This window comes from Brienomyrus brachyistius, chromosome 2 (genome assembly GCF_023856365.1).
Source record: "Brienomyrus brachyistius isolate T26 chromosome 2, BBRACH_0.4, whole genome shotgun sequence".
Lineage (NCBI taxonomy): Eukaryota > Metazoa > Chordata > Actinopteri > Osteoglossiformes > Mormyridae > Brienomyrus > Brienomyrus brachyistius.
In genome coordinates, this window is record NC_064534.1 from 23,541,876 (window position 1) to 23,564,527 (window position 22,652).

Consider the following 22,652-nt stretch of genomic DNA (forward strand, 5'->3'; position numbering starts at 1 on the left):
AGTTGATGAGTCTTAAACATAAAAAGAACGAACCAGCTCTCTGGCTAATGTACAGAAGGCATTTCGGAGAGCCATTAACAGGTGAGTCAAATAACTGCATGTCAAGATTTGCTCAGCAGGGGGAATTAGCTCAAGTGGTAGAGCGCTTGCTTTGCATGTGAGAGGTAGTGGGATCGATACCCACATTCTCCAATCATTTAGCTGCTGGGCCTAAACAATACCCCAGAACAGTCATAATTCACCAGACATCAAGGAGGCGTTGTCCACCACAGCCACCTTAAGATTAGCTCAGCAGAGGGAATTAGCTCAAGTGGTAGAGCGCTCGCTTTGCATGTGAGAGGTAGTGGGATCAATACCCACATTCTCTAATCATTTAGCTGCTGGGCCTAAACAACACCCCAGAACAGCCATAATTCACCAGACATCAAGGAGGCGTTGTCCACCACAGCCACCTTAAGATTAGCTCAGCAGGGGGAATTAGCTCAAGTGGTAGAGCGCTCGCTTTGCATGTGAGAGGTAGTGGGATTGATACCCACATTCTCCAATCATTTAGCTGCTGGGCCTAAACAATACCCCAGAACAGTCATAATTCACCAGACATCAAGGAGGCGTTGTCCACCACAGCCACCTTAAGATTAGCTCAGCAGAGGGAATTAGCTCAAGTGGTAGAGCGCTCGCTTTGCATGTGAGAGGTAGTGGGATCAATACCCACATTCTCTAATCATTTAGCTGCTGGGCCTAAACAACACCCCAGAACAGCCATAATTCACCAGACATCAAGGAGGCGTTGTCCACCACAGCCACCTTAAGATTAGCTCAGCAGGGGGAATTAGCTCAAGTGGTAGAGCGCTCGCTTTGCATGTGAGAGGTAGTGGGATCGATACCCACATTCTCCAATCATTTAGCTTCTAGGCCTAAACAACACCTCAGAACACCCATAATTCACCAGACATCAAGGAGGTGTTGTCCAACACAGCCATCTTAAAATCCTCCCTTGGTATCAGCAACTCTGAGCTTTGCACAATCATACTACGTTCAAGGAAACTCCCCCAAGAACAGCCACCACTAGATATTCAAAATAAAGCAGTAGCCATTTCCTGGGACATTTCCATGATATATTAAATGCTAAGGGAACTTGCGATGGTGTATTGCATGCAACACCTTCATTTATATATCTGTCAATGCTCGTAACCTGTTAGTTGATGAGTCTTAAACATAAAAAGAACGAACCAGCTTTCTGGCTAATGTACAGAAGGCATTTTGAAGAGCCTTTAATAGGTGAGTCAAATAACTGCATGTCAAGGTTAGCTCAGCAGGGGGAATTAGCTCAAGTGGAAGAGCGCTCGCTTTGCATGTGAGAGGTAGTGGGATCGATACCCACATTCTCCAATCATTTAGCTGCTGGGCCTAAACAACACCCCAGAACAGCCATAATTCACCAGACATCAAGGAGGTGTTGTCCACCACAGCCACCTTAAGATTAGCTCAGCAGGGGGAATTAGCTCAAGTGGTAGAGCGCTCGCTTTGCATGTGAGAGGTAGTGGGATCGATACCCACATTCTCCAATCATTTAGCTGCTGGGCCTAAACAAGACCCCAGAACAGCCATAATTCACCAGACATCAAGGAGGCGTTGTCCACCACAGCCACCTTAAGATTAGCTCAGCAGGGGGAATTAGCTCAAGTGGTAGAGCGCTCGCTTTGCATGTGAGAGGTAGTGGGATCGATACCCACATTCTCCAATCATTTAGCTGCTGGGCCTAAACAACACCCCAGAACACCCGTAATTCACCAGACATCAAGGAGGTGTTGTCCACCACAGCCACCTTAATATCTTCCCTTGGTATCAGCAACTCTGAGCTTTGCACAATCACACTACGTTCAAGGAAACTCCCCCAAGAACAGCTACCACTAGATATTCAAAATAAAGCAGTAGCTATTTCCTGGCACATTTCCATGATATATTAAATGCTAAGGGAACTTGCGATGGTGTATTGCATGCAACACCTTCATTTATGTATCTGTCAATGCTCGTAACCTGTTAGTTGATGAGTCTTAAACATAAAAAGAACGAACCAGCTCTCTGGCTAATGTACAGAAGGCATTTCGGAGAGCCATTAACAGGTGAGTCAAATAACTGCATGTCAAGATTTGCTCAGCAGGGGGAATTAGCTCAAGTGGTAGAGCGCTTGCTTTGCATGTGAGAGGTAGTGGGATCGATACCCACATTCTCCAATCATTTAGCTGCTGGGCCTAAACAATACCCCAGAACAGTCATAATTCACCAGACATCAAGGAGGCGTTGTCCACCACAGCCACCTTAAGATTAGCTCAGCAGGGGGAATTAGCTCAAGTGGAAGAGCGCTCGCTTTGCATGTGAGAGGTAGTGGGATTGATACCCACATTCTCCAATCATTTAGCTGCTGGGCCTAAACAACACCCCAGAACAGCCATAATTCACCAGACATCAAGGAGGTGTTGTCCACCACAGCCACCTTAAGATTAGCTCAGCAGGGGGAATTAGCTCAAGTGGTAGAGCGCTTGCTTTGCATGTGAGAGGTAGTGGGATCGATACCCACATTCTCCAATCATTTAGCTGCTGGGCCTAAACAAGACCCCAGAACAGCCATAATTCACCAGACATCAAGGAGGCGTTGTCCACCACAGCCACCTTAAGATTAGCTCAGCAGGGGGAATTAGCTCAAGTGGTAGAGCGCTCGCTTTGCATGTGAGAGGTAGTGGGATCGATACCCACATTCTCCAATCATTTAGCTGCTGGGCCTAAACAACACCCCAGAACACCCGTAATTCACCAGACATCAAGGAGGTGTTGTCCACCACAGCCACCTTAATATCTTCCCTTGGTATCAGCAACTCTGAGCTTTGCACAATCACACTACGTTCAAGGAAACTCCCCCAAGAACAGCTACCACTAGATATTCAAAATAAAGCAGTAGCTATTTCCTGGCACATTTCCATGATATATTAAATGCTAAGGGAACTTGCGATGGTGTATTGCATGCAACACCTTCATTTATGTATCTGTCAATGCTCGTAACCTGTTAGCTGATGAGTCTTAAACATAAAAAGAACGAACCAGCTCTCTGGCTAATGTACAGAAGGCATTTCGGAGAGCCATTAACAGGTGAGTCAAATAACTGCATGTCAAGATTAGCTCAGCAGGGGGAATTAGCTCAAGTGGTAGAGCGCTTGCTTTGCATGTGAGAGGTAGTGGGATCGATACCCACATTCTCCAATCATTTAGCTGCTGGGCCTAAACAACACCCCAGAACAGTCATAATTCACCAGACATCAAGGAGGCGTTGTCCACCACAGCCACCTTAAGATTAGCTCAGCAGGGGGAATTAGCTCAAGTGGTAGAGCGCTCGCTTTGCATGTGAGAGGTAGTGGGATCAATACCCACATTCGCCAATCATTTAGCTGCTGGGCCTAAACAACACCCCAGAACAGCCATAATTCACCAGACATCAAGGAGGCGTTGTCCACCACAGCCACCTTAAGATTAGCTCAGCAGGGGGAATTAGCTCAAGTGGTAGAGCGCTCGCTTGGCATGTGAGAGGTAGTGGGATCAATACCCACATTCTCCAATCATTTAGCTGCTAGGCCTAAACAACACCTCAGAACACCCATAATTCACCTGACATCAAGGAGGTGTTGTCCAACACAGCCATCTTAAAATCCTCCCTTGGTATCAGCAACTCTGAGCTTTGCACAATCATACTACGTTCAAGGAAATCCCCCAAGAACAGCCACCACTAGATATTCAAAATAAAGCAGTAGCCATTTCCTGGGACATTTCCATGATATATTAATTGCTAAGGGAACTTGCGATGATGTAGTGCATGCAACACTTTCATTTATGTATCTGTCAATGCTCGTAACCTGTTAGTTGATGAGTCTTAAACATAAAAAGAACGAACCAGCTCTCTGGCTAATGTACAGAAGGCATTTCGGAGAGCCATTAACAGGTGAGTCAAATAACTGCATGTCAAGATTAGCTCAGCAGGGGGAATTAGCTCAAGTGGAAGAGCGCTCGCTTTGCATGTGAGAGGTAGTGGGATCGATACCCACATTCTCCAATCATTTAGCTGCTGGGCCTAAACAACACCCCAGAACAGCCATAATTCACCAGACATCAAGGAGGTGTTGTCCACCACAGCCACCTTAAGATTAGCGCAGCAGGGGGAATTAGCTCAAGTGGAAGAGCGCTCGCTTTGCATGTGAGAGGTAGTGGGATCGATACCCACATTCTCCAATCATTTAGCTGCTGGGCCTAAACAACACCCCAGAACAGCCATAATTCACCAGACATCAAGGAGGTGTTGTCCACCACAGCCACCTTAAGATTAGCTCAGCAGGGGGAATTAGCTCAAGTGGTAGAGCGCTCGCTTTGCATGTGAGAGGTAGTGGGATCGATACCCACATTCTCCAATCATTTAGCTGCTGGGCCTAAACAAGACCCCAGAACAGCCATAATTCACCAGACATCAAGGAGGCGTTGTCCACCACAGCCACCTTAAGATTAGCTCAGCAGGGGGAATTAGCTCAAGTGGTAGAGCGCTCGCTTTGCATGTGAGAGGTAGTGGGATCGATACCCACATTCTCCAATCATTTAGCTGCTGGGCCTAAACAACACCCCAGAACACCCGTAATTCACCAGACATCAAGGAGGTGTTGTCCACCACAGCCACCTTAATATCTTCCCTTGGTATCAGCAACTCTGAGCTTTGCACAATCACACTACGTTCAAGGAAACTCCCCCAAGAACAGCTACCACTAGATATTCAAAATAAAGCAGTAGCTATTTCCTGGCACATTTCCATGATATATTAAATGCTAAGGGAACTTGCGATGGTGTATTGCATGCAACACCTTCATTTATGTATCTGTCAATGCTCGTAACCTGTTAGTTGATGAGTCTTAAACATAAAAAGAACGAACCAGCTCTCTGGCTAATGTACAGAAGGCATTTCGGAGAGCCATTAACAGGTGAGTCAAATAACTGCATGTCAAGATTTGCTCAGCAGGGGGAATTAGCTCAAGTGGTAGAGCGCTTGCTTTGCATGTGAGAGGTATTGGGATCGATACCCACATTCTCCAATCATTTAGCTGCTGGGCCTAAACAATACCCCAGAACAGTCATAATTCACCAGACATCAAGGAGGCGTTGTCCACCACAGCCACCTTAAGATTAGCTCAAGTGGAAGAGCGCTCGCTTTGCATGTGAGAGGTAGTGGGATCGATACCCACATTCTCCAATCATTTAGCTGCTGGGCCTAAACAACACCCCAGAACAGCCATAATTCACCAGACATCAAGGAGGTGTTGTCCACCACAGCCACCTTAAGATTAGCTCAGCAGGGGGAATTAGCTCAAGTGGTAGAGCGCTTGCTTTGCATGTGAGAGGTAGTGGGATCGATACCCACATTCTCCAATCATTTAGCTGCTGGGCCTAAACAAGACCCCAGAACAGCCATAATTCACCAGACATCAAGGAGGCGTTGTCCACCACAGCCACCTTAAGATTAGCTCAGCAGGGGGAATTAGCTCAAGTGGTAGAGCGCTCGCTTTGCATGTGAGAGGTAGTGGGATCGATACCCACATTCTCCAATCATTTAGCTGCTGGGCCTAAACAACACCCCAGAACACCCGTAATTCACCAGACATCAAGGAGGTGTTGTCCACCACAGCCACCTTAATATCTTCCCTTGGTATCAGCAACTCTGAGCTTTGCACAATCACACTACGTTCAAGGAAACTCCCCCAAGAACAGCTACCACTAGATATTCAAAATAAAGCAGTAGCTATTTCCTGGCACATTTCCATGATATATTAAATGCTAAGGGAACTTGCGATGGTGTATTGCATGCAACACCTTCATTTATGTATCTGTCAATGCTCGTAACCTGTTAGCTGATGAGTCTTAAACATAAAAAGAACGAACCAGCTCTCTGGCTAATGTACAGAAGGCATTTCGGAGAGCCATTAACAGGTGAGTCAAATAACTGCATGTCAAGATTAGCTCAGCAGGGGGAATTAGCTCAAGTGGTAGAGCGCTTGCTTTGCATGTGAGAGGTAGTGGGATCGATACCCACATTCTCCAATCATTTAGCTGCTGGGCCTAAACAACACCCCAGAACAGTCATAATTCACCAGACATCAAGGAGGCGTTGTCCACCACAGCCACCTTAAGATTAGCTCAGCAGGGGGAATTAGCTCAAGTGGTAGAGCGCTCGCTTTGCATGTGAGAGGTAGTGGGATCAATACCCACATTCGCCAATCATTTAGCTGCTGGGCCTAAACAACACCCCAGAACAGCCATAATTCACCAGACATCAAGGAGGCGTTGTCCACCACAGCCACCTTAAGATTAGCTCAGCAGGGGGAATTAGCTCAAGTGGTAGAGCGCTCGCTTGGCATGTGAGAGGTAGTGGGATCAATACCCACATTCTCCAATCATTTAGCTGCTAGGCCTAAACAACACCTCAGAACACCCATAATTCACCTGACATCAAGGAGGTGTTGTCCACCACAGCCACCTTAATATCTTCCCTTGGTATCAGCAACTCTGAGCTTTGCAAAATCATACTACGTTCAAGGAAACTCCCCCAAGAACAGCCACCACTAGATATTCAAAATAAAGCAGTAGCCATTTCCTGGGACATTTCCATGATATATTAAATGCTAAGGGAACTTGCGATGATGTAGTGCATGCAACACCTTCATTTATGTATCTGTCAATGCTCGTAACCTGTTAGTTGATGAGTCTTAAACATAAAAAGAACGAACCAGCTTTCTGGCTAATGTAAAGAAGGCATTTTGAAGAGCCTTTAACAGGTGAGTCAAATAACTGCATGTCAAGATTAGCTCAGCAGGGGGAATTAGCTCAAGTGGAAGAGCGCTCGCTTTGCATGTGAGAGGTAGTGGGATCGATACCCACATTCTCCAACCATTTAGCTGCTGGGCCTAAACAACACCCCAGAACAGCCATAATTCACCAGACATCAAGGAGGCGTTGTCCACCACAGCCACCTTAAGATTAGCTCAGCAGGGGGAATTAGCTCAAGTGGTAGAGCGCTCGCTTTGCATGTGAGAGGTAGTGGGATCGATACCCACATTCTCCAATCATTTAGCTGCTGGGCCTAAACAAGACCCCAGAACAGCCATAATTCACCAGACATCAAGGAGGCGTTGTCCACCACAGCCACCTTAAGATTAGCTCAGCAGGGGGAATTAGCTCAAGTGGTAGAGCGCTCGCTTTGCATGTGAGAGGTAGTGGGATCGATACCCACATTCTCCAATCATTTAGCTGCTAGGCCTAAACAACACCTCAGAACACCCATAATTCACCAGACATCAAGGAGGTGTTATCCAACACAGCCATCTTAAAATCCTCCCTTGGTATCAGCAACTCTGAGCTTTGCACAATCATACTACGTTCAAGGAAACTCCCCCAAGAACAGCTACCACTAGATATTCAAAATAAAGCAGTAGCTATTTCCTGGCACATTTCCATGATATATTAAATGCTAAGGGAACTTGCGATGGTGTATTGCATGCAACACCTTCATTTATGTATCTGTCAATGCTCGTAACCTGTTAGTTGATGAGTCTTAAACATAAAAAGAACGAACCAGCTCTCTGGCTAATATACAGAAGGCATTTCGGAGAGCCATTAACAGGTGAGTCAAATAACTGCATGTCAAGATTAGCTCAGCAGGGGGAATTAGCTCAAGTGGAAGAGCACTCGCTTTGCATGTGAGAAGTAGTGGGATCGATACCCACATTCTCCAATCATTTAGCTGTTGGGCCTAAACAACACCCCAGAACAGTCATAATTCACCAGACATCAAGGAGGCGTTGTCCACCACAGCCAACTTAAGATTAGCTCAGCAGGGGGAATTAGCTCAAGTGGTAGAGCGCTCGCTTTGCATGTGAGAGGTAGTGGGATCGATACCCACATTCTCCAATCATTTAGCTGCTGGGCCTAAACAAGACCCCAGAACAGCCATAATTCACCAGACATCAAGGAGGCGTTGTCCACCACAGCCACCTTAAGATTAGCTCAGCAGGGGGAATTAGCTCAAGTGGTAGAGCGCTCGCTTTGCATGTGAGAGGTAGTGGGATCGATACCCACATTCTCCAATCATTTAGCTGCTGGGCCTAAACAACACACCAGAACAGCCATAATTCACCAGACATCAAGGAGGCGTTGTCCACCACAGCCACCTTAAGATTAGCTCAGCAGGGGGAATTAGCTCAAGTGGTAGAGCGCTCGCTTTGCATGTGAGAGGTAGTGGGATCGATACCCACATTCTCCAATCATTTAGCTGCTGGGCCTACACAACACCCCAGAACACCCGGAATTCACCAGACATCAAGGAGGTGTTGTCCACCACAGCCACCTTAATATCTTCCCTTGGTATCAGCAACTCTGAGCTTTGCACAATCACACTACGTTCAAGGAAACTCCCCCAAGAACAGCTACCACTAGATATTCAAAATAAAGCAGTAGCTATTTCCTGGCACATTTCCATGATATATTAAATGCTAAGGGAACTTGCGATGGTGTATTGCATGCAACACCTTCATTTATGTATCTGTCAATGCTCGTAACCTGTTAGTTGATGAGTCTTAAACATAAAAAGAACGAACCAGCTCTCTGGCTAATATACAGAAGGCATTTCGGAGAGCCATTAACAGGTGAGTCAAATAACTGCATGTCAAGATTAGCTCAGCAGGGGGAATTAGCTCAAGTGGTAGAGCGCTCGCTTTGCATGTGAGAAGTAGTGGGATCGATACCCACATTCTCCAATCATTTAGCTGCTGGGCCTAAACAACACCCCAGAACAGCCATAATTCACCAGACATCAAGGAGGCGTTGTCCACCACAGCCACCTTAAGATTAGCTCAGCAGGGGGAATTAGCTCAAGTGGTAGAGCGCTCGCTTTGCATGTGAGAGGTAGTGGGATCGATACCCGCATTCTCCAATCATTTAGCTGTTGGGCCTAAACAACACCCCAGAACACCCAGAATTCACCAGACATCAAGGAGGTGTTGTCCACCACAGCCACCTTAATATCTTCCCTTGGTATCAGCAACTCTGAGCTTTGCACAATCACACTACGTTCAAGGAAACTCCCCCAAGAACAGCTACCACTAGATATTCAAAATAAAGTAGTAGCTATTTCCTGGCACATTTCCATGATATATTAAATGCTAAGGGAACTTGCGATGGTGTATTGCATGCAACACCTTCATTTATGTATCTGTCAATGCTCGTAACCTGTTAGTTGATGAGTCTTAAACATAAAAAGAACGAACCAGCTCTCTGGCTAATATACAGAAGGCATTTCGGAGAGCCATTAACAGGTGAGTCAAATAACTGCATGTCAAGATTAGCTCAGCAGGGGGAATTAGCTCAAGTGGTAGAGCGCTCGCTTTGCATGTGAGAGGTAGTGGGATTGATACCCACATTCTCCAATCATTTAGCTGCTGGGCCTAAACAAGACCCCAGAACAGCCGTAATTCACCAGACATGAAGGAGGCGTTGTCCACCACAGCCACCTTAAGATTAGCTCAGCAGGGGGAATTAGCTCAAGTGGTAGAGCGCTCACTTTGCATGTGAGAGGTAGTGGGATCGATACCCACATTCTCCAATCATTTAGCTGCTGGGCCTAAACAACACCCCAGAACAGCCATAATTCACCAGACATCAAGGAGGCGTTGTCCACCGCAGCCACCTTAAGATTAGCTCAGCAGGGGGAATTAGCTCAAGTGGTAGAGCGCTCGCTTTGCATGTGAGAGGTAGTGGGATCGATACCCACATTCTCCAATCATTTAGCTGCTGGGCCTAAACAACACCTCAAAACACCCATAATTCACCAGACATCAAGGAGGCGTTGTCCAACACAGCCACCTTAAGAATAGCTCAGCAGGGGGAATTAGCTCAAGTGGAAGAGCGCTCGCTTTGCATGTGAGAAGTAGTGGGATCGATACCCACATTCTCCAATCATTTAGCTGCTGGGCCTAAACAACACCCCAGAACAGTCATAATTCACCAGACATCAAGGAGGCGTTGTCCACCACAGCCAACTTAAGATTAGCTCAGCAGGGGGAATTAGCTCAAGTGGTAGAGCGCTCGCTTTGCATGTGAGAGGTAGTGGGATCAATACCCACATTCTCCAATCATTTAGCTGCTGGGCCTAAACAACACCCCAGAACAGCCATAATTCACCAGACATCAAGGAGGCGTTGTACACCACAGCCACCTTAAGATTAGCTCAGCAGGGGGAATTAGCTCAAGTGGTAGAGCGCTCGCTTTGCATGTGAGAGGTAGTGGGATCGATACCCACATACTCCAATCATTTAGCTGCTGGGCCTAAACAACACCCCAGAACACCCGTAATTCACCAGACATCAAGGAGGCGTTGTCCACCACAGCCACCTTAATATCTTCCCTTGGTATCAGCAACTCTGAGCTTTGCAAAATCATACTACGTTCAAGGAAACTCTCCCAAGAACAGCCACCACTAGATATTCAAAATAAAGCAGTAGCCATTTCCTGGGACATTTCCATGATATATTAAATGCTAAGGGAAGTTGCGATGATGTAGTGCATGCAACACCTTCATTTATGTATCTGTCAATGCTCATAACCTGTTAGTTGATGAGTCTTAAACATAAAAAGAACGAACCAGCTTTCTGGCTAATGTACAGAAGGCATTTTGAAGAGCCTTTAACAGGTGAGTCAAATAACTGCATGTCAAGATTAGCTCAGCAGGGGGAATTAGCTCAAGTGGAAGAGCGCTCGCTTTGCATGTGAGAGGTAGTGGGATCGATACCCACATTCTCCAACCATTTAGCTGCTGGGCCTAAACAACACCCCAGAACAGCCATAATTCACCAGACATCAAGGAGGCGTTGTCCACCACAGCCACCTTAAGATTAGCTCAGCAGGGGGAATTAGCTCAAGTGGTAGAGCGCTTGCTTTGCATGTGAGAGGTAGTGGGATCGATACCCACATTCTCCAATCATTTAGCTGCTGGGCCTAAACAAGACCCCAGAACAGCCATAATTCACCAGACATCAAGGAGGCGTTGTCCACCACAGCCACCTTAAGATTAGCTCAGCAGGGGGAATTAGCTCAAGTGGTAGAGCGCTCGCTTTGCATGTGAGAGGTAGTGGGATCAATACCCACATTCTCCAATCATTTAGCTGCTGGGCCTAAACAACACCCCAGAACAGCCATAATTCACCAGACATCAAGGAGGCGTTGTACACCACAGCCACCTTAAGATTAGCTCAGCAGGGGGAATTAGCTCAAGTGGTAGAGCGCTCGCTTTGCATGTGAGAGGTAGTGGGATCGATACCCACATACTCCAATCATTTAGCTGCTGGGCCTAAACAACACCCCAGAACACCCGTAATTCACCAGACATCAAGGAGGCGTTGTCCACCACAGCCACCTTAATATCTTCCCTTGGTATCAGCAACTCTGAGCTTTGCAAAATCATACTACGTTCAAGGAAACTCTCCCAAGAACAGCCACCACTAGATATTCAAAATAAAGCAGTAGCCATTTCCTGGGACATTTCCATGATATATTAAATGCTAAGGGAAGTTGCGATGATGTAGTGCATGCAACACCTTCATTTATGTATCTGTCAATGCTCATAACCTGTTAGTTGATGAGTCTTAAACATAAAAAGAACGAACCAGCTTTCTGGCTAATGTACAGAAGGCATTTTGAAGAGCCTTTAACAGGTGAGTCAAATAACTGCATGTCAAGATTAGCTCAGCAGGGGGAATTAGCTCAAGTGGAAGAGCGCTCGCTTTGCATGTGAGAGGTAGTGGGATCGATACCCACATTCTCCAACCATTTAGCTGCTGGGCCTAAACAACACCCCAGAACAGCCATAATTCACCAGACATCAAGGAGGCGTTGTCCACCACAGCCACCTTAAGATTAGCTCAGCAGGGGGAATTAGCTCAAGTGGTAGAGCGCTTGCTTTGCATGTGAGAGGTAGTGGGATCGATACCCACATTCTCCAATCATTTAGCTGCTGGGCCTAAACAAGACCCCAGAACAGCCATAATTCACCAGACATCAAGGAGGCGTTGTCCACCACAGCCACCTTAAGATTAGCTCAGCAGGGGGAATTAGCTCAAGTGGTAGAGCGCTCGCTTTGCATGTGAGAGGTAGTGGGATCGATACCCACATTCTCCAATCATTTAGCTGCTGGGCCTACACAACACCCCAGAACACCCGGAATTCACCAGACATCAAGGAGGTGTTGTCCACCACAGCCACCTTAATATCTTCCCTTGGTATCAGCAACTCTGAGCTTTGCACAATCACACTACGTTCAAGGAAACTCCCCCAAGAACAGCTACCACTAGATATTCAAAATAAAGCAGTAGCTATTTCCTGGCACATTTCCATGATATATTAAATGCTAAGGGAACTTGCGATGGTGTATTGCATGCAACACCTTCATTTATGTATCTGTCAATGCTCGTAACCTGTTAGTTGATGAGTCTTAAACATAAAAAGAACGAACCAGCTCTCTGGCTAATATACAGAAGGCATTTCGGAGAGCCATTAACAGGTGAGTCAAATAACTGCATGTCAAGATTAGCTCAGCAGGGGGAATTAGCTCAAGTGGTAGCGTGCTCGCTTTGCATGTGAGAAGTAGTGGGATCGATACCCACATTCTCCAATCATTTAGCTGCTGGGCCTAAACAACACCCCAGAACAGCCATAATTCACCAGACATCAAGGAGGCGTTGTCCACCACAGCCACCTTAAGATTAGCTCAGCAGGGGGAATTAGCTCAAGTGGTAGAGCGCTCGCTTTGCATGTGAGAGGTAGTGGGATCGATACCCGCATTCTCCAATCATTTAGCTGTTGGGCCTAAACAACACCCCAGAACACCCAGAATTCACCAGACATCAAGGAGGTGTTGTCCACCACAGCCACCTTAATATCTTCCCTTGGTATCAGCAACTCTGAGCTTTGCACAATCACACTACGTTCAAGGAAACTCCCCCAAGAACAGCTACCACTAGATATTCAAAATAAAGTAGTAGCTATTTCCTGGCACATTTCCATGATATATTAAATGCTAAGGGAACTTGCGATGGTGTATTGCATGCAACACCTTCATTTATGTATCTGTCAATGCTCGTAACCTGTTAGTTGATGAGTCTTAAACATAAAAAGAACGAACCAGCTCTCTGGCTAATATACAGAAGGCATTTCGGAGAGCCATTAACAGGTGAGTCAAATAACTGCATGTCAAGATTAGCTCAGCAGGGGGAATTAGCTCAAGTGGTAGAGCGCTCGCTTTGCATGTGAGAGGTAGTGGGATTGATACCCACATTCTCCAATCATTTAGCTGCTGGGCCTAAACAAGACCCCAGAACAGCCGTAATTCACCAGACATCAAGGAGGCGTTGTCCACCACAGCCACCTTAAGATTAGCTCAGCAGGGGGAATTAGCTCAAGTGGTAGAGCGCTCGCTTTGCATGTGAGAGGTAGTGGGATCGATACCCACATTCTCCAATCATTTAGCTGCTGGGCCTAAACAACACCCCAGAACACCCGTAATTCACCAGACATCAAGGAGGCGTTGTCCACCACAGCCACCTTAAGATTAGCTCAGCAGGGGGAATTAGCTCAAGTGGTAGAGCGCTCGCTTTGCATGTGAGAGGTAGTGGGATCGATACCCACATTTTCCAATCATTTAGCTGCTGGGCCTAAACAACACCTCAAAACACCCATAATTCACCAGACATCAAGGAGGCGTTGTCCAACACAGCCACCTTAAGAATAGCTCAGCAGGGGGAATTAGCTCAAGTGGTAGAGCGCTCGCTTTGCATGTGAGAGGTAGTGGGATCGATACCCACATTCTCCAATCATTTAGCTGCTGGGCCTAAACAACACCCCAGAACAGCCATATTTCACCAGACATCAAGGAGGCGTTGTCCACCACAGCCACCTTAAGATTAGCTCAGCAGGGGGAATTAGCTCAAGTGGTAGAGCGCTCGCTTTGCATGTGAGAGGTAGTGGGATCGATACCCACATTCTCCAATCATTTAGCTGCTGGGCCTAAACAAGACCCCAGAACAGCCATAATTCACCAGACATCAAGGAGGCGTTGTCCACCACAGCCACCTTAAGATTAGCTCTGCAGGGGGAATTAGCTCAAGTGGTAGAGTGCTCACTTTGCATGTGAGAGGTAGTGGGATCGATACCCACATTCTCCAATCATTTAGCTGCTGGGCCTAAACAACACCCCAGAACACCCGTAATTCACGAGACATCAAGGAGGTGTTGTCCACCCCAGCCACCTTAATATCTTCCCTTGGTATCAGCAACTCTGAGCTTTGCAGAATCACACTACGTTCAAGGAAACTCCCCCAAGAACAGCTACCACTAGATATTCAAAATAAAGCAGTAGCTATTTCCTGGCACATTTCCATGATATATTAAATGCTAAGGGAACTTGCGATGGTGTATTGCATGCAACACCTTCATTTATGTATCTGTCAATGCTCGTAACCTGTTAGTTGATGAGTCTTAAACATAAAAAGAACGAACCAGCTCTCTGGCTAATGTACAGAAGGCATTTCGGAGAGCCATTAACAGGTGAGTCAAATAACTGCATGTCAAGATTAGCTAAGCAGGGGGAATTAGCTCAAGTGGAAGAGCGCTCGCTTTGCATGTGAGAGGTAGTGGGATCGATACCCACATTCTCCAATCATTTAGCTGCTGGGCCTAAACAACACCCCAGAACACCTGTAATTCACGAGACATCAAGGAGGTGTTGTCCACCGCAGCCACCTTAATATCTTTCCTTGGTATCAGCAACTCTGAGCTTTGCACAATCACACTACGTTCAAGGAAACTCCCCCAAGAACAGCTACCACTAGATATTCAAAATAAAGCAGTAGCTATTTCCTGGCACATTTCCATGATATATTAAATGCTAAGGGAACTTGCGATGGTGTATTGCATGCAACACCTTCATTTATGTATCTGTCAATGCTCGTAACCTGTTAGTTGATGAGTCTTAAACATAAAAAGAACGAACCAGCTCTCTGGCTAATGTACAGAAGGCATTTCGGAGAGCCATTAACAGGTGAGTCAAATAACTGCATGTCAAGATTAGCTAAGCAGGGGGAATTAGCTCAAGTGGAAGAGCGCTCGCTTTGCATGTGAGAGGTAGTGGGATCGATACCCACATTCTCCAATCATTTAGCTGCTGGGCCTAAACAACACCCCAGAACACCTGTAATTCACGAGACATCAAGGAGGTGTTGTCCACCACAGCCACCTTAATATCTTTCCTTAGTATCAGCAACTCTGAGCTTTGCACAATCACACTACGTTCAAGGAAACTCCCCCAAGAACAGCTACCACTAGATATTCAAAATAAAGCAGTAGCTATTTCCTGGCACATTTCCATGATATATTAAATGCTAAGGGAACTTGCGATGGTGTATTGCATGCAACACCTTCATTTATGTATCTGTCAATGCTCGTAACCTGTTAGTTGATGAGTCTTAAACATAAAAAGAACGAACCAGCTCTCTGGCTAATGTACAGAAGGCATTTCGGAGAGCCATTAACAGGTGAGTCAAATAACTGCATGTCAAGATTTGCTCAGCAGGGGGAATTTGCTCAAGTGGTAGAGCGCTTGCTTTGCATGTGAGAGGTAGTGGGATCGATACCCACATTCTCCAATCATTTAGCTGCTGGGCCTAAACAATACCCCAGAACAGTCATAATTCACCAGACATCAAGGAGGCGTTGTCCACCACAGCCACCTTAAGATTAGCTCAGCAGAGGGAATTAGCTCAAGTGGTAGAGCGCTCGCTTTGCATGTGAGAGGTAGTGGGATCAATACCCACATTCTCCAATCATTTAGCTGCTGGGCCTAAACAACACCCCAGAACAGCCATAATTCACCAGACATCAAGGAGGCGTTGTCCACCACAGCCACCTTAAGATTAGCTCAGCAGGGGGAATTAGCTCAAGTGGTAGAGCGCTCGCTTTGCATGTGAGAGGTAGTGGGATCGATACCCACATTCTCCAATCATTTAGCTGCTGGGCCTAAACAACACCCCAGAACAGCCATAATTCACCAGACATCAAGGAGGTGTTGTCCACCACAGCCACCTTAAGATTACCTCAGCAGGGGGAATTAGCTCAAGTGGTAGAGCGCTCGCTTTGCATGTGAGAGGTAGTGGGATCGATACCCACATTCTCCAATCATTTAGCTGCTGGGCCTAAACAAGACCCCAGAACAGCCATAATTCACCAGACATCAAGGAGGTGTTGTCCACCACAGCCACCTTAAGATTAGCTCAGCAGGGGGAATTAGCTCAAGTGGTAGAGCGCTCGCTTTGCATGTGAGAGGTAGTGGGATCGATACCCACATTCTCCAATCATTTAGCTGCTGGGCCTAAACAACACCCCAGAACACCCGTAATTCACCAGACATCAAGGAGGTGTTGTCCACCACAGCCACCTTAATATCTTCCCTTGGTATCAGCAACTCTGAGCTTTGCACAATCACACTACGTTCAAGGAAACTCCCCCAAGAACAGCTACCACTAGATATTCAAAATAAAGCAGTAGCTATTTCCTGGCACATTTCCATGATATATTAAATGCTAAGGGAACTTGCGATGGTGTATTGCATGCAACACCTTCATTTATGTATCTGTCAATGCTCGTAACCTGTTAGTTGATGAGTCTTAAACATAAAAAGAACGAACCAGCTCTCTGGCTAATGTACAGAAGGCATTTCGGAGAGCCATTAACAGGTGAGTCAAATAACTGCATGTCAAGATTTGCTCAGCAGGGGGAATTAGCTCAAGTGGTAGAGCGCTTGCTTTGCATGTGAGAGGTAGTGGGATCGATACCCGCATTCTCCAATCATTTAGCTGCTGGGCCTAAACAATACCCCAGAACAGTCATAATTCACCAGACATCAAGGAGGCGTTGTCCACCACAGCCACCTTAAGATTAGCTCAGCAGGGGGATTTAGCTCAAGTGGAAGAGCGCTCGCTTTGCATGTGAGAGGTAGTGGGATCGATACCCACATTCTCCAATCATTTAGCTGCTGGGCCTAAACAACACCCCAGAACAGCCATAATTCACCAGACATCAAGGAGGTGTTGTCCACCACAGCCACCTTAAGATTAGCTCAGCAGGGGGAATTAGCTCAAGTGGTAGAGCGCTCGCTTTGCATGTGAGAGGTAGTGGGATCGATACCCACATTCTCCAATCATTTAGCTGCTGGGCCTAAACAAGACCCCAGAACAGCCATAATTCACCAGACATCAAGGAGGCGTTGTCCACCACAGCCACCTTAAGATTAGCTCAGCAGGGGGAATTAGCTCAAGTGGTAGAGCGCTCGCTTTGCATGTGAGAGGTAGTGGGATCGATACCCACATTCTCCAATCATTTAGCTGCTGGGCCTAAACAACACCCCAGAACACCCGTAATTCACCAGACATCAAGGAGGTGTTGTCCACCACAGCCACCTTAATATCTTCCCTTGGTATCAGCAACTCTGAGCTTTGCACAATCACACTACGTTCAAGGAAACTCCCCCAAGAACAGCTACCACTAGATATTCAAAATAAAGCAGTAGCTATTTCCTGGCACATTTCCATGATATATTAAATGCTAAGGGAACTTGCGATGGTGTATTGCATGCAACACCTTCATTTATGTATCTGTCAATGCTCGTAACCTGTTAGCTGATGAGTCTTAAACATAAAAAGAACGAACCAGCTCTCTGGCTAATGTACAGAAGGCATTTCGGAGAGCCATTAACAGGTGAGTCAAATAACTGCATGTCAAGATTAGCTCAGCAGGGGGAATTAGCTCAAGTGGTAGAGCGCTTGCTTTGCATGTGAGAGGTAGTGGGATCGATACCCACATTCTCCAATCATTTAGCTGCTGGGCCTAAACAACACCCCAGAACAGTCATAATTCACCAGACATCAAGGAGGCGTTGTCCACCACAGCCACCTTAAGATTAGCTCAGCAGGGGGAATTAGCTCAAGTGGTAGAGCGCTCGCTTTGCATGTGAGAGGTAGTGGGATCGATACCCACATTCTCCAATTATTTAGCAGCTGGGCATAAACAAGACCCCAGAACAGCCATAATTCACCAGACATCAAGGAGGCGTTGTCCACCACAGCCACCTTAAGATTAGCTCAGCAGCGGGAATTAGCTCAAGTGGAAGAGCGCTCGCTTTGCATGTGAGAGGTAGTGGGATCAATACCCACATTCTCCAATCATTTAGCTGCTAGGCCTAAACAACACCTCAGAACACCCATAATTCACCTGACATCAAGGAGGTGTTGTCCAACACAGCCACCTTAATATCTTCCCTTGGTATCAGCAACTCTGAGCTTTGCAGAATCACACTACGTTCAAGGAAACTCCCCCAAGAACAGCTACCACTAGATATTCAAAATAAAGCAGTAGCTATTTCCTGGCACATTTCCATGATATATTAAATGCTAAGGGAACTTGCGATGGTGTATTGCATGCAACACCTTCATTTATGTATCTGTCAATGCTCGTAACCTGTTAGTTGATGAGTCTTAAACATAAAAAGAACGAACCAGCTCTCTGGCTAATGTACAGAAGGCATTTCGGAGAGCCATTAACAGGTGAGTCAAATAACTGCATGTCAAGATTAGCTCAGCAGGGGGAATTAGCTCAAGTGGAAGAGCGCTCGCTTTGCATGTGAGAGGTAGTGGGATCGATACCCACATTCTCCAATCATTTAGCTGCTGGGCCTAAACAACACCCCAGAACAGCCATAATTCACCAGACATCAAGGAGGTGTTGTCCACCACAGCCACCTTAAGATTAGCGCAGCAGGGGGAATTAGCTCAAGTGGAAGAGCGCTCGCTTTGCATGTGAGAGGTAGTGGGATCGATACCCACATTCTCCAATCATTTAGCTGCTGGGCCTAAACAACACCCCAGAACAGCCATAATTCACCAGACATCAAGGAGGTGTTGTCCACCACAGCCACCTTAAGATTAGCTCAGCAGGGGGAATTAGCTCAGCAGGGGGAATTAGCTCAAGTGGTAGAGCACTCGCTTTGCATGTAAGAGGTAGTGGGATCAATACCCACATTCTCCAATCATTTAGCTGCTGGGCCTAAACAACACCCCAGAACAGCCATAATTCACCAGACATCAAGGAGGCGTTGTCCATCACAGCCACCTTAAGATTAGCTCAACAGGGGGAATTAGTTCAAGTGGTAGAACACTCGCTTTGCATGTGAGAGGTAGTGGGATCGATACCCACATTCTCCAATCATTTAGCTGCTGGGCCTAAACAAGACCCCAGAACAGCCATAATTCACCAGACATCAAGGAGGCGTTGTCCACCACAGCCACCTTAAGATTAGCTCTGCAGGGGGAATTAGCTCAAGTGGTAGAGCGCTCGCTTTGCATGTGAGAGGTAGTGGGATCGATACCCACATTCTCCAATCATTTAGCTGCTGGGCCTAAACAACACCCCAGAACACCCGGAATTCACCAGACATCAAGGAGGTGTTGTCCACCACAGCCACCTTAATATCTTCCCTTGGTATCAGCACCTCTGAGCTTTGCACAATCACACTACGTTCAAGGAAACTCCCCCAAGAACAGCTACCACTAGATATTCAAAATAAAGCAGTAGCTATTTCCTGGCACATTTCCATGATATATTAAATGCTAAGGGAACTTGCGATGATGTAGTGCATGCAACACCTTCATTTATGTATCTGTCAATGCTCATAACCTGTTAGTTGATGAGTCTTAAACATAAAAAGAACGAACCAGCTTTCTGGCTAATGTACAGAAGGCATTTCGGAGAGCCATTAACAGGTGAGTCAAATAACTGCATGTCAAGATTAGCTCAGCAGGGGGAATTAGCTCAAGTGGAAGAGCGCTCGCTTTGCATGTGAGAGGTAGTGGGATCGATACCCACATTCTCCAATCATTTAGCTGCTGGGCCTAAACAACACCCCAGAACAGCCATAATTCACCAGACATCAAGGAGGCGTTGTCCACCACAGCCACCTTAAGATTAGCTCAGCAGGGGGAATTAGCTCAAGTGGTAGAGCGCTCGCTTTGCATGTGAGAGGTAGTGGGATCGATACCCACATTCTCCAATCATTTAGCTGCTGGGCCTAAACAACACCCCAGAACAGCCATAATTCACCAGACATCAAGGAGGCGTTGTCCACCACAGCCACCTTAAGATTAGCTCAGCAGGGGGAATTAGCTCAAGTGGTAGAGCGCTCGCTTTGCATGTGAGAGGTAGTGGGATCGATACCCACATTCTCCAATTATTTAGCAGCTGGGCATAAACAAGACCCCAGAACAGCCATAATTCACCAGACATCAAGGAGGCGTTGTCCACCACAGCCACCTTAAGATTAGCTCAGCAGCGGGAATTAGCTCAAGTGGAAGAGCGCTCGCTTTGCATGTGAGAGGTAGTGGGATCGATACCCACATTCTCCAATCATTTAGCTGCTGGGCCTAAACAACACCCCAGAACACCCGGAATTCACCAGACATCAAGGAGGTGTTGTCCACCACAGCCACCTTAATATCTTCCCTTGGTATCAGCAACTCTGAGCTTTGCACAATCACACTACGTTCAAGGAAACTCCCCCAAGAACAGCTACCACTAGATATTCAAAATAAAGCAGTAGCTATTTCCTGGCACATTTCCATGATATATTAAATGCTAAGGGAACTTGCGATGGTGTATTGCATGCAACACCTTCATTTATGTATCTGTCAATGCTCGTAACCTGTTAGTTGATGAGTCTTAAACATAAAAAGAACGAACCAGCTCTCTGGCTAATGTACAGAAGGCATTTCGGAGAGCCATTAACAGGTGAGTCAAATAACTGCATGTCAAGATTAGCTCAGCAGGGGGAATTAGCTCAAGTGGTAGAGCGCTCGCTTTGCATGTGAGAGGTAGTGGGATCGATACCCACATTCTCCAATCATTTAGCTGCTGGGCCTAAACAACACCCCAGAACAGCCATAATTCACCAGACATCAAGGAGGTGTTGTCCACCACAGCCACCTTAAGATTAGCTCAGCAGGGGGAATTAGCTCAAGTGGTAGAGCGCTCGCTTTGCATGTGAGAGGTAGTGGGATCAATACCCACATTCTCCAATCATTTAGCTGCTGGGCCTAAACAAGACCCCAGAACAGCCATAATTCACCAGACATCAAGGAGGCGTTGTCCACCACAGCCACCTTAAGATTAGCTCAGCAGGGGGAATTAGCTCAAGTGGTAGAGCGCTCGCTTTGCGTGTGAGAGGTAGTGGGATCGATACCCACATTCTCCAATCATTTAGCTGCTGGGCCTAAACAACACCCCCAGAACACCCGTAATTCACCAGACATCAAGGAGGTGTTGTCCACCACAGCCACCTTAATATCTTCCCTTGGTATCAGCACCTCTGAGCTTTGCACAATCACACTACGTTCAAGGAAACTCCCCCAAGAACAGCTACCACTAGATATTCAAAATAAAGCAGTAGCTATTTCCTGGCACATTTCCATGATATATTAAATGCTAAGGGAACTTGCGATGGTGTATTGCATGCAACACCTTCATTTATGTATCTGTCAATGCTCGTAACCTGTTAGTTGATGAGTCTTAAACATAAAAAGAACGAACCAGCTCTCTGGCTAATGTACAGAAGGCATTTCGGAGAGCCATTAACAGGTGAGTCAAATAACTGCATGTCAAGATTAGCTCAGCAGGGGGAATTAGCTCAAGTGGTAGAGCGCTCGCTTTGCATATGAGAGGTAGTGGGATCGATACCCACATTCTCCAATCATTTAGCTGCTGGGCCTAAACAACACCCCAGAACAGCCATAATTAACCAGACATCAAGGAGGCGTTGTCCACCACAGCCACATTAAGATTAGCGCAGCAGGGGGAATTAGCTCAAGTGGTAGAGCGCTCGCTTTGCATGTGAGAGGTAGTGGGATCGATACCCACATTCTCCAATTATTTAGCAGCTGGGCATAAACAAGACCCCAGAACAGCCATAATTCACCAGACATCAAGGAGGCGTTGTCCACCACAGCCACCTTAAGATTAGCTCAGCAGCGGGAATTAGCTCAAGTGGAAGAGCGCTCGCTTTGCATGTGAGAGGTAGTGGGATCGATACCCACATTCTCCAATCATTTAGCTGCTGGGCCTAAACAACACCCCAGAATACCCGGAATTCACCAGACATCAAGGAGGCGTTGTCCACCACAGCCACCTTAAGATTAGCTCAGCAGGGGGAATTAGCTCAAATGGTAGAGCGCTCGCTTTGCATGTGAGAGGTAGTGGGATCGATACCCACATTCTCCAATCATTTAGCTGCTGGGCCTAAACAACACCCCAGAATACCCGGAATTCACCAGACATCAAGGAGGTGTTGTCCACCACAGCCACCTTAATATCTTCCCTTGGTATCAGCAACTCTGAGCTTTGCACAATCACACTACGTTCAAGGAAACTCCCCCAAGAACAGCTACCACTAGATATTCAAAATAAAGCAGTAGCTATTTCCTGGCACA

At 46.6% G+C, this 22,652-nt stretch overlaps 40 non-coding genes across 40 annotated transcripts; all 40 read left to right on the plus strand.

Annotated features, from left to right (window-relative positions):
* The first annotated feature begins 823 nt into the window (after positions 1-823).
* On the plus strand, positions 824-896 carry trnaa-ugc (transfer RNA alanine (anticodon UGC)). The gene has a single exon. It is a non-coding gene; the product is annotated as a tRNA-Ala (tRNA).
* A 596-nt stretch (positions 897-1,492) lies between these two features.
* Positions 1,493-1,565, plus strand: trnaa-ugc (transfer RNA alanine (anticodon UGC)). The gene has a single exon. It is a non-coding gene; the product is annotated as a tRNA-Ala (tRNA).
* Positions 1,566-1,668: 103 nt separating this feature from the next.
* trnaa-ugc (transfer RNA alanine (anticodon UGC)) lies at positions 1,669-1,741 on the plus strand. The gene has a single exon. It is a non-coding gene; the product is annotated as a tRNA-Ala (tRNA).
* Positions 1,742-2,689: 948 nt separating this feature from the next.
* trnaa-ugc (transfer RNA alanine (anticodon UGC)) lies at positions 2,690-2,762 on the plus strand. Its single transcript has one exon. It is a non-coding gene; the product is annotated as a tRNA-Ala (tRNA).
* Positions 2,763-3,534: 772 nt separating this feature from the next.
* Positions 3,535-3,607, plus strand: trnaa-ggc (transfer RNA alanine (anticodon GGC)). The gene has a single exon. It is a non-coding gene; the product is annotated as a tRNA-Ala (tRNA).
* Positions 3,608-4,378: 771 nt separating this feature from the next.
* Positions 4,379-4,451, plus strand: trnaa-ugc (transfer RNA alanine (anticodon UGC)). The gene has a single exon. It is a non-coding gene; the product is annotated as a tRNA-Ala (tRNA).
* A 103-nt stretch (positions 4,452-4,554) lies between these two features.
* trnaa-ugc (transfer RNA alanine (anticodon UGC)) lies at positions 4,555-4,627 on the plus strand. The gene has a single exon. It is a non-coding gene; the product is annotated as a tRNA-Ala (tRNA).
* A 930-nt stretch (positions 4,628-5,557) lies between these two features.
* Positions 5,558-5,630, plus strand: trnaa-ugc (transfer RNA alanine (anticodon UGC)). The gene has a single exon. It is a non-coding gene; the product is annotated as a tRNA-Ala (tRNA).
* Positions 5,631-6,402: 772 nt separating this feature from the next.
* Positions 6,403-6,475, plus strand: trnaa-ggc (transfer RNA alanine (anticodon GGC)). Its single transcript has one exon. It is a non-coding gene; the product is annotated as a tRNA-Ala (tRNA).
* A 596-nt stretch (positions 6,476-7,071) lies between these two features.
* Positions 7,072-7,144, plus strand: trnaa-ugc (transfer RNA alanine (anticodon UGC)). The gene has a single exon. It is a non-coding gene; the product is annotated as a tRNA-Ala (tRNA).
* Positions 7,145-7,247: 103 nt separating this feature from the next.
* Positions 7,248-7,320, plus strand: trnaa-ugc (transfer RNA alanine (anticodon UGC)). The gene has a single exon. It is a non-coding gene; the product is annotated as a tRNA-Ala (tRNA).
* Positions 7,321-7,916: 596 nt separating this feature from the next.
* Positions 7,917-7,989, plus strand: trnaa-ugc (transfer RNA alanine (anticodon UGC)). The gene has a single exon. It is a non-coding gene; the product is annotated as a tRNA-Ala (tRNA).
* Positions 7,990-8,092: 103 nt separating this feature from the next.
* trnaa-ugc (transfer RNA alanine (anticodon UGC)) lies at positions 8,093-8,165 on the plus strand. Its single transcript has one exon. It is a non-coding gene; the product is annotated as a tRNA-Ala (tRNA).
* Positions 8,166-8,268: 103 nt separating this feature from the next.
* On the plus strand, positions 8,269-8,341 carry trnaa-ugc (transfer RNA alanine (anticodon UGC)). The gene has a single exon. It is a non-coding gene; the product is annotated as a tRNA-Ala (tRNA).
* Positions 8,342-8,937: 596 nt separating this feature from the next.
* trnaa-ugc (transfer RNA alanine (anticodon UGC)) lies at positions 8,938-9,010 on the plus strand. Its single transcript has one exon. It is a non-coding gene; the product is annotated as a tRNA-Ala (tRNA).
* Positions 9,011-9,606: 596 nt separating this feature from the next.
* trnaa-ugc (transfer RNA alanine (anticodon UGC)) lies at positions 9,607-9,679 on the plus strand. The gene has a single exon. It is a non-coding gene; the product is annotated as a tRNA-Ala (tRNA).
* A 103-nt stretch (positions 9,680-9,782) lies between these two features.
* Positions 9,783-9,855, plus strand: trnaa-ugc (transfer RNA alanine (anticodon UGC)). Its single transcript has one exon. It is a non-coding gene; the product is annotated as a tRNA-Ala (tRNA).
* Positions 9,856-10,134: 279 nt separating this feature from the next.
* trnaa-ugc (transfer RNA alanine (anticodon UGC)) lies at positions 10,135-10,207 on the plus strand. The gene has a single exon. It is a non-coding gene; the product is annotated as a tRNA-Ala (tRNA).
* Positions 10,208-11,155: 948 nt separating this feature from the next.
* On the plus strand, positions 11,156-11,228 carry trnaa-ugc (transfer RNA alanine (anticodon UGC)). The gene has a single exon. It is a non-coding gene; the product is annotated as a tRNA-Ala (tRNA).
* A 948-nt stretch (positions 11,229-12,176) lies between these two features.
* Positions 12,177-12,249, plus strand: trnaa-ugc (transfer RNA alanine (anticodon UGC)). Its single transcript has one exon. It is a non-coding gene; the product is annotated as a tRNA-Ala (tRNA).
* Positions 12,250-12,845: 596 nt separating this feature from the next.
* On the plus strand, positions 12,846-12,918 carry trnaa-ugc (transfer RNA alanine (anticodon UGC)). The gene has a single exon. It is a non-coding gene; the product is annotated as a tRNA-Ala (tRNA).
* A 596-nt stretch (positions 12,919-13,514) lies between these two features.
* trnaa-ugc (transfer RNA alanine (anticodon UGC)) lies at positions 13,515-13,587 on the plus strand. The gene has a single exon. It is a non-coding gene; the product is annotated as a tRNA-Ala (tRNA).
* Positions 13,588-13,690: 103 nt separating this feature from the next.
* trnaa-ugc (transfer RNA alanine (anticodon UGC)) lies at positions 13,691-13,763 on the plus strand. Its single transcript has one exon. It is a non-coding gene; the product is annotated as a tRNA-Ala (tRNA).
* Positions 13,764-13,866: 103 nt separating this feature from the next.
* trnaa-ugc (transfer RNA alanine (anticodon UGC)) lies at positions 13,867-13,939 on the plus strand. Its single transcript has one exon. It is a non-coding gene; the product is annotated as a tRNA-Ala (tRNA).
* Positions 13,940-14,042: 103 nt separating this feature from the next.
* trnaa-ugc (transfer RNA alanine (anticodon UGC)) lies at positions 14,043-14,115 on the plus strand. Its single transcript has one exon. It is a non-coding gene; the product is annotated as a tRNA-Ala (tRNA).
* Positions 14,116-16,049: 1,934 nt separating this feature from the next.
* Positions 16,050-16,122, plus strand: trnaa-ugc (transfer RNA alanine (anticodon UGC)). Its single transcript has one exon. It is a non-coding gene; the product is annotated as a tRNA-Ala (tRNA).
* Positions 16,123-16,225: 103 nt separating this feature from the next.
* On the plus strand, positions 16,226-16,298 carry trnaa-ugc (transfer RNA alanine (anticodon UGC)). The gene has a single exon. It is a non-coding gene; the product is annotated as a tRNA-Ala (tRNA).
* Positions 16,299-16,401: 103 nt separating this feature from the next.
* trnaa-ugc (transfer RNA alanine (anticodon UGC)) lies at positions 16,402-16,474 on the plus strand. The gene has a single exon. It is a non-coding gene; the product is annotated as a tRNA-Ala (tRNA).
* A 772-nt stretch (positions 16,475-17,246) lies between these two features.
* trnaa-ugc (transfer RNA alanine (anticodon UGC)) lies at positions 17,247-17,319 on the plus strand. The gene has a single exon. It is a non-coding gene; the product is annotated as a tRNA-Ala (tRNA).
* Positions 17,320-17,422: 103 nt separating this feature from the next.
* Positions 17,423-17,495, plus strand: trnaa-ugc (transfer RNA alanine (anticodon UGC)). The gene has a single exon. It is a non-coding gene; the product is annotated as a tRNA-Ala (tRNA).
* A 596-nt stretch (positions 17,496-18,091) lies between these two features.
* Positions 18,092-18,164, plus strand: trnaa-ugc (transfer RNA alanine (anticodon UGC)). Its single transcript has one exon. It is a non-coding gene; the product is annotated as a tRNA-Ala (tRNA).
* A 1,142-nt stretch (positions 18,165-19,306) lies between these two features.
* trnaa-ugc (transfer RNA alanine (anticodon UGC)) lies at positions 19,307-19,379 on the plus strand. Its single transcript has one exon. It is a non-coding gene; the product is annotated as a tRNA-Ala (tRNA).
* Positions 19,380-19,482: 103 nt separating this feature from the next.
* Positions 19,483-19,555, plus strand: trnaa-ugc (transfer RNA alanine (anticodon UGC)). The gene has a single exon. It is a non-coding gene; the product is annotated as a tRNA-Ala (tRNA).
* Positions 19,556-20,151: 596 nt separating this feature from the next.
* On the plus strand, positions 20,152-20,224 carry trnaa-ugc (transfer RNA alanine (anticodon UGC)). The gene has a single exon. It is a non-coding gene; the product is annotated as a tRNA-Ala (tRNA).
* Positions 20,225-20,327: 103 nt separating this feature from the next.
* On the plus strand, positions 20,328-20,400 carry trnaa-ugc (transfer RNA alanine (anticodon UGC)). The gene has a single exon. It is a non-coding gene; the product is annotated as a tRNA-Ala (tRNA).
* Positions 20,401-20,996: 596 nt separating this feature from the next.
* trnaa-ugc (transfer RNA alanine (anticodon UGC)) lies at positions 20,997-21,069 on the plus strand. Its single transcript has one exon. It is a non-coding gene; the product is annotated as a tRNA-Ala (tRNA).
* A 103-nt stretch (positions 21,070-21,172) lies between these two features.
* Positions 21,173-21,245, plus strand: trnaa-ugc (transfer RNA alanine (anticodon UGC)). The gene has a single exon. It is a non-coding gene; the product is annotated as a tRNA-Ala (tRNA).
* Positions 21,246-21,348: 103 nt separating this feature from the next.
* On the plus strand, positions 21,349-21,421 carry trnaa-ugc (transfer RNA alanine (anticodon UGC)). The gene has a single exon. It is a non-coding gene; the product is annotated as a tRNA-Ala (tRNA).
* Positions 21,422-22,018: 597 nt separating this feature from the next.
* Positions 22,019-22,091, plus strand: trnaa-ugc (transfer RNA alanine (anticodon UGC)). The gene has a single exon. It is a non-coding gene; the product is annotated as a tRNA-Ala (tRNA).
* Positions 22,092-22,370: 279 nt separating this feature from the next.
* Positions 22,371-22,443, plus strand: trnaa-ugc (transfer RNA alanine (anticodon UGC)). The gene has a single exon. It is a non-coding gene; the product is annotated as a tRNA-Ala (tRNA).
* The last annotated feature ends 209 nt before the right edge of the window (positions 22,444-22,652 follow it).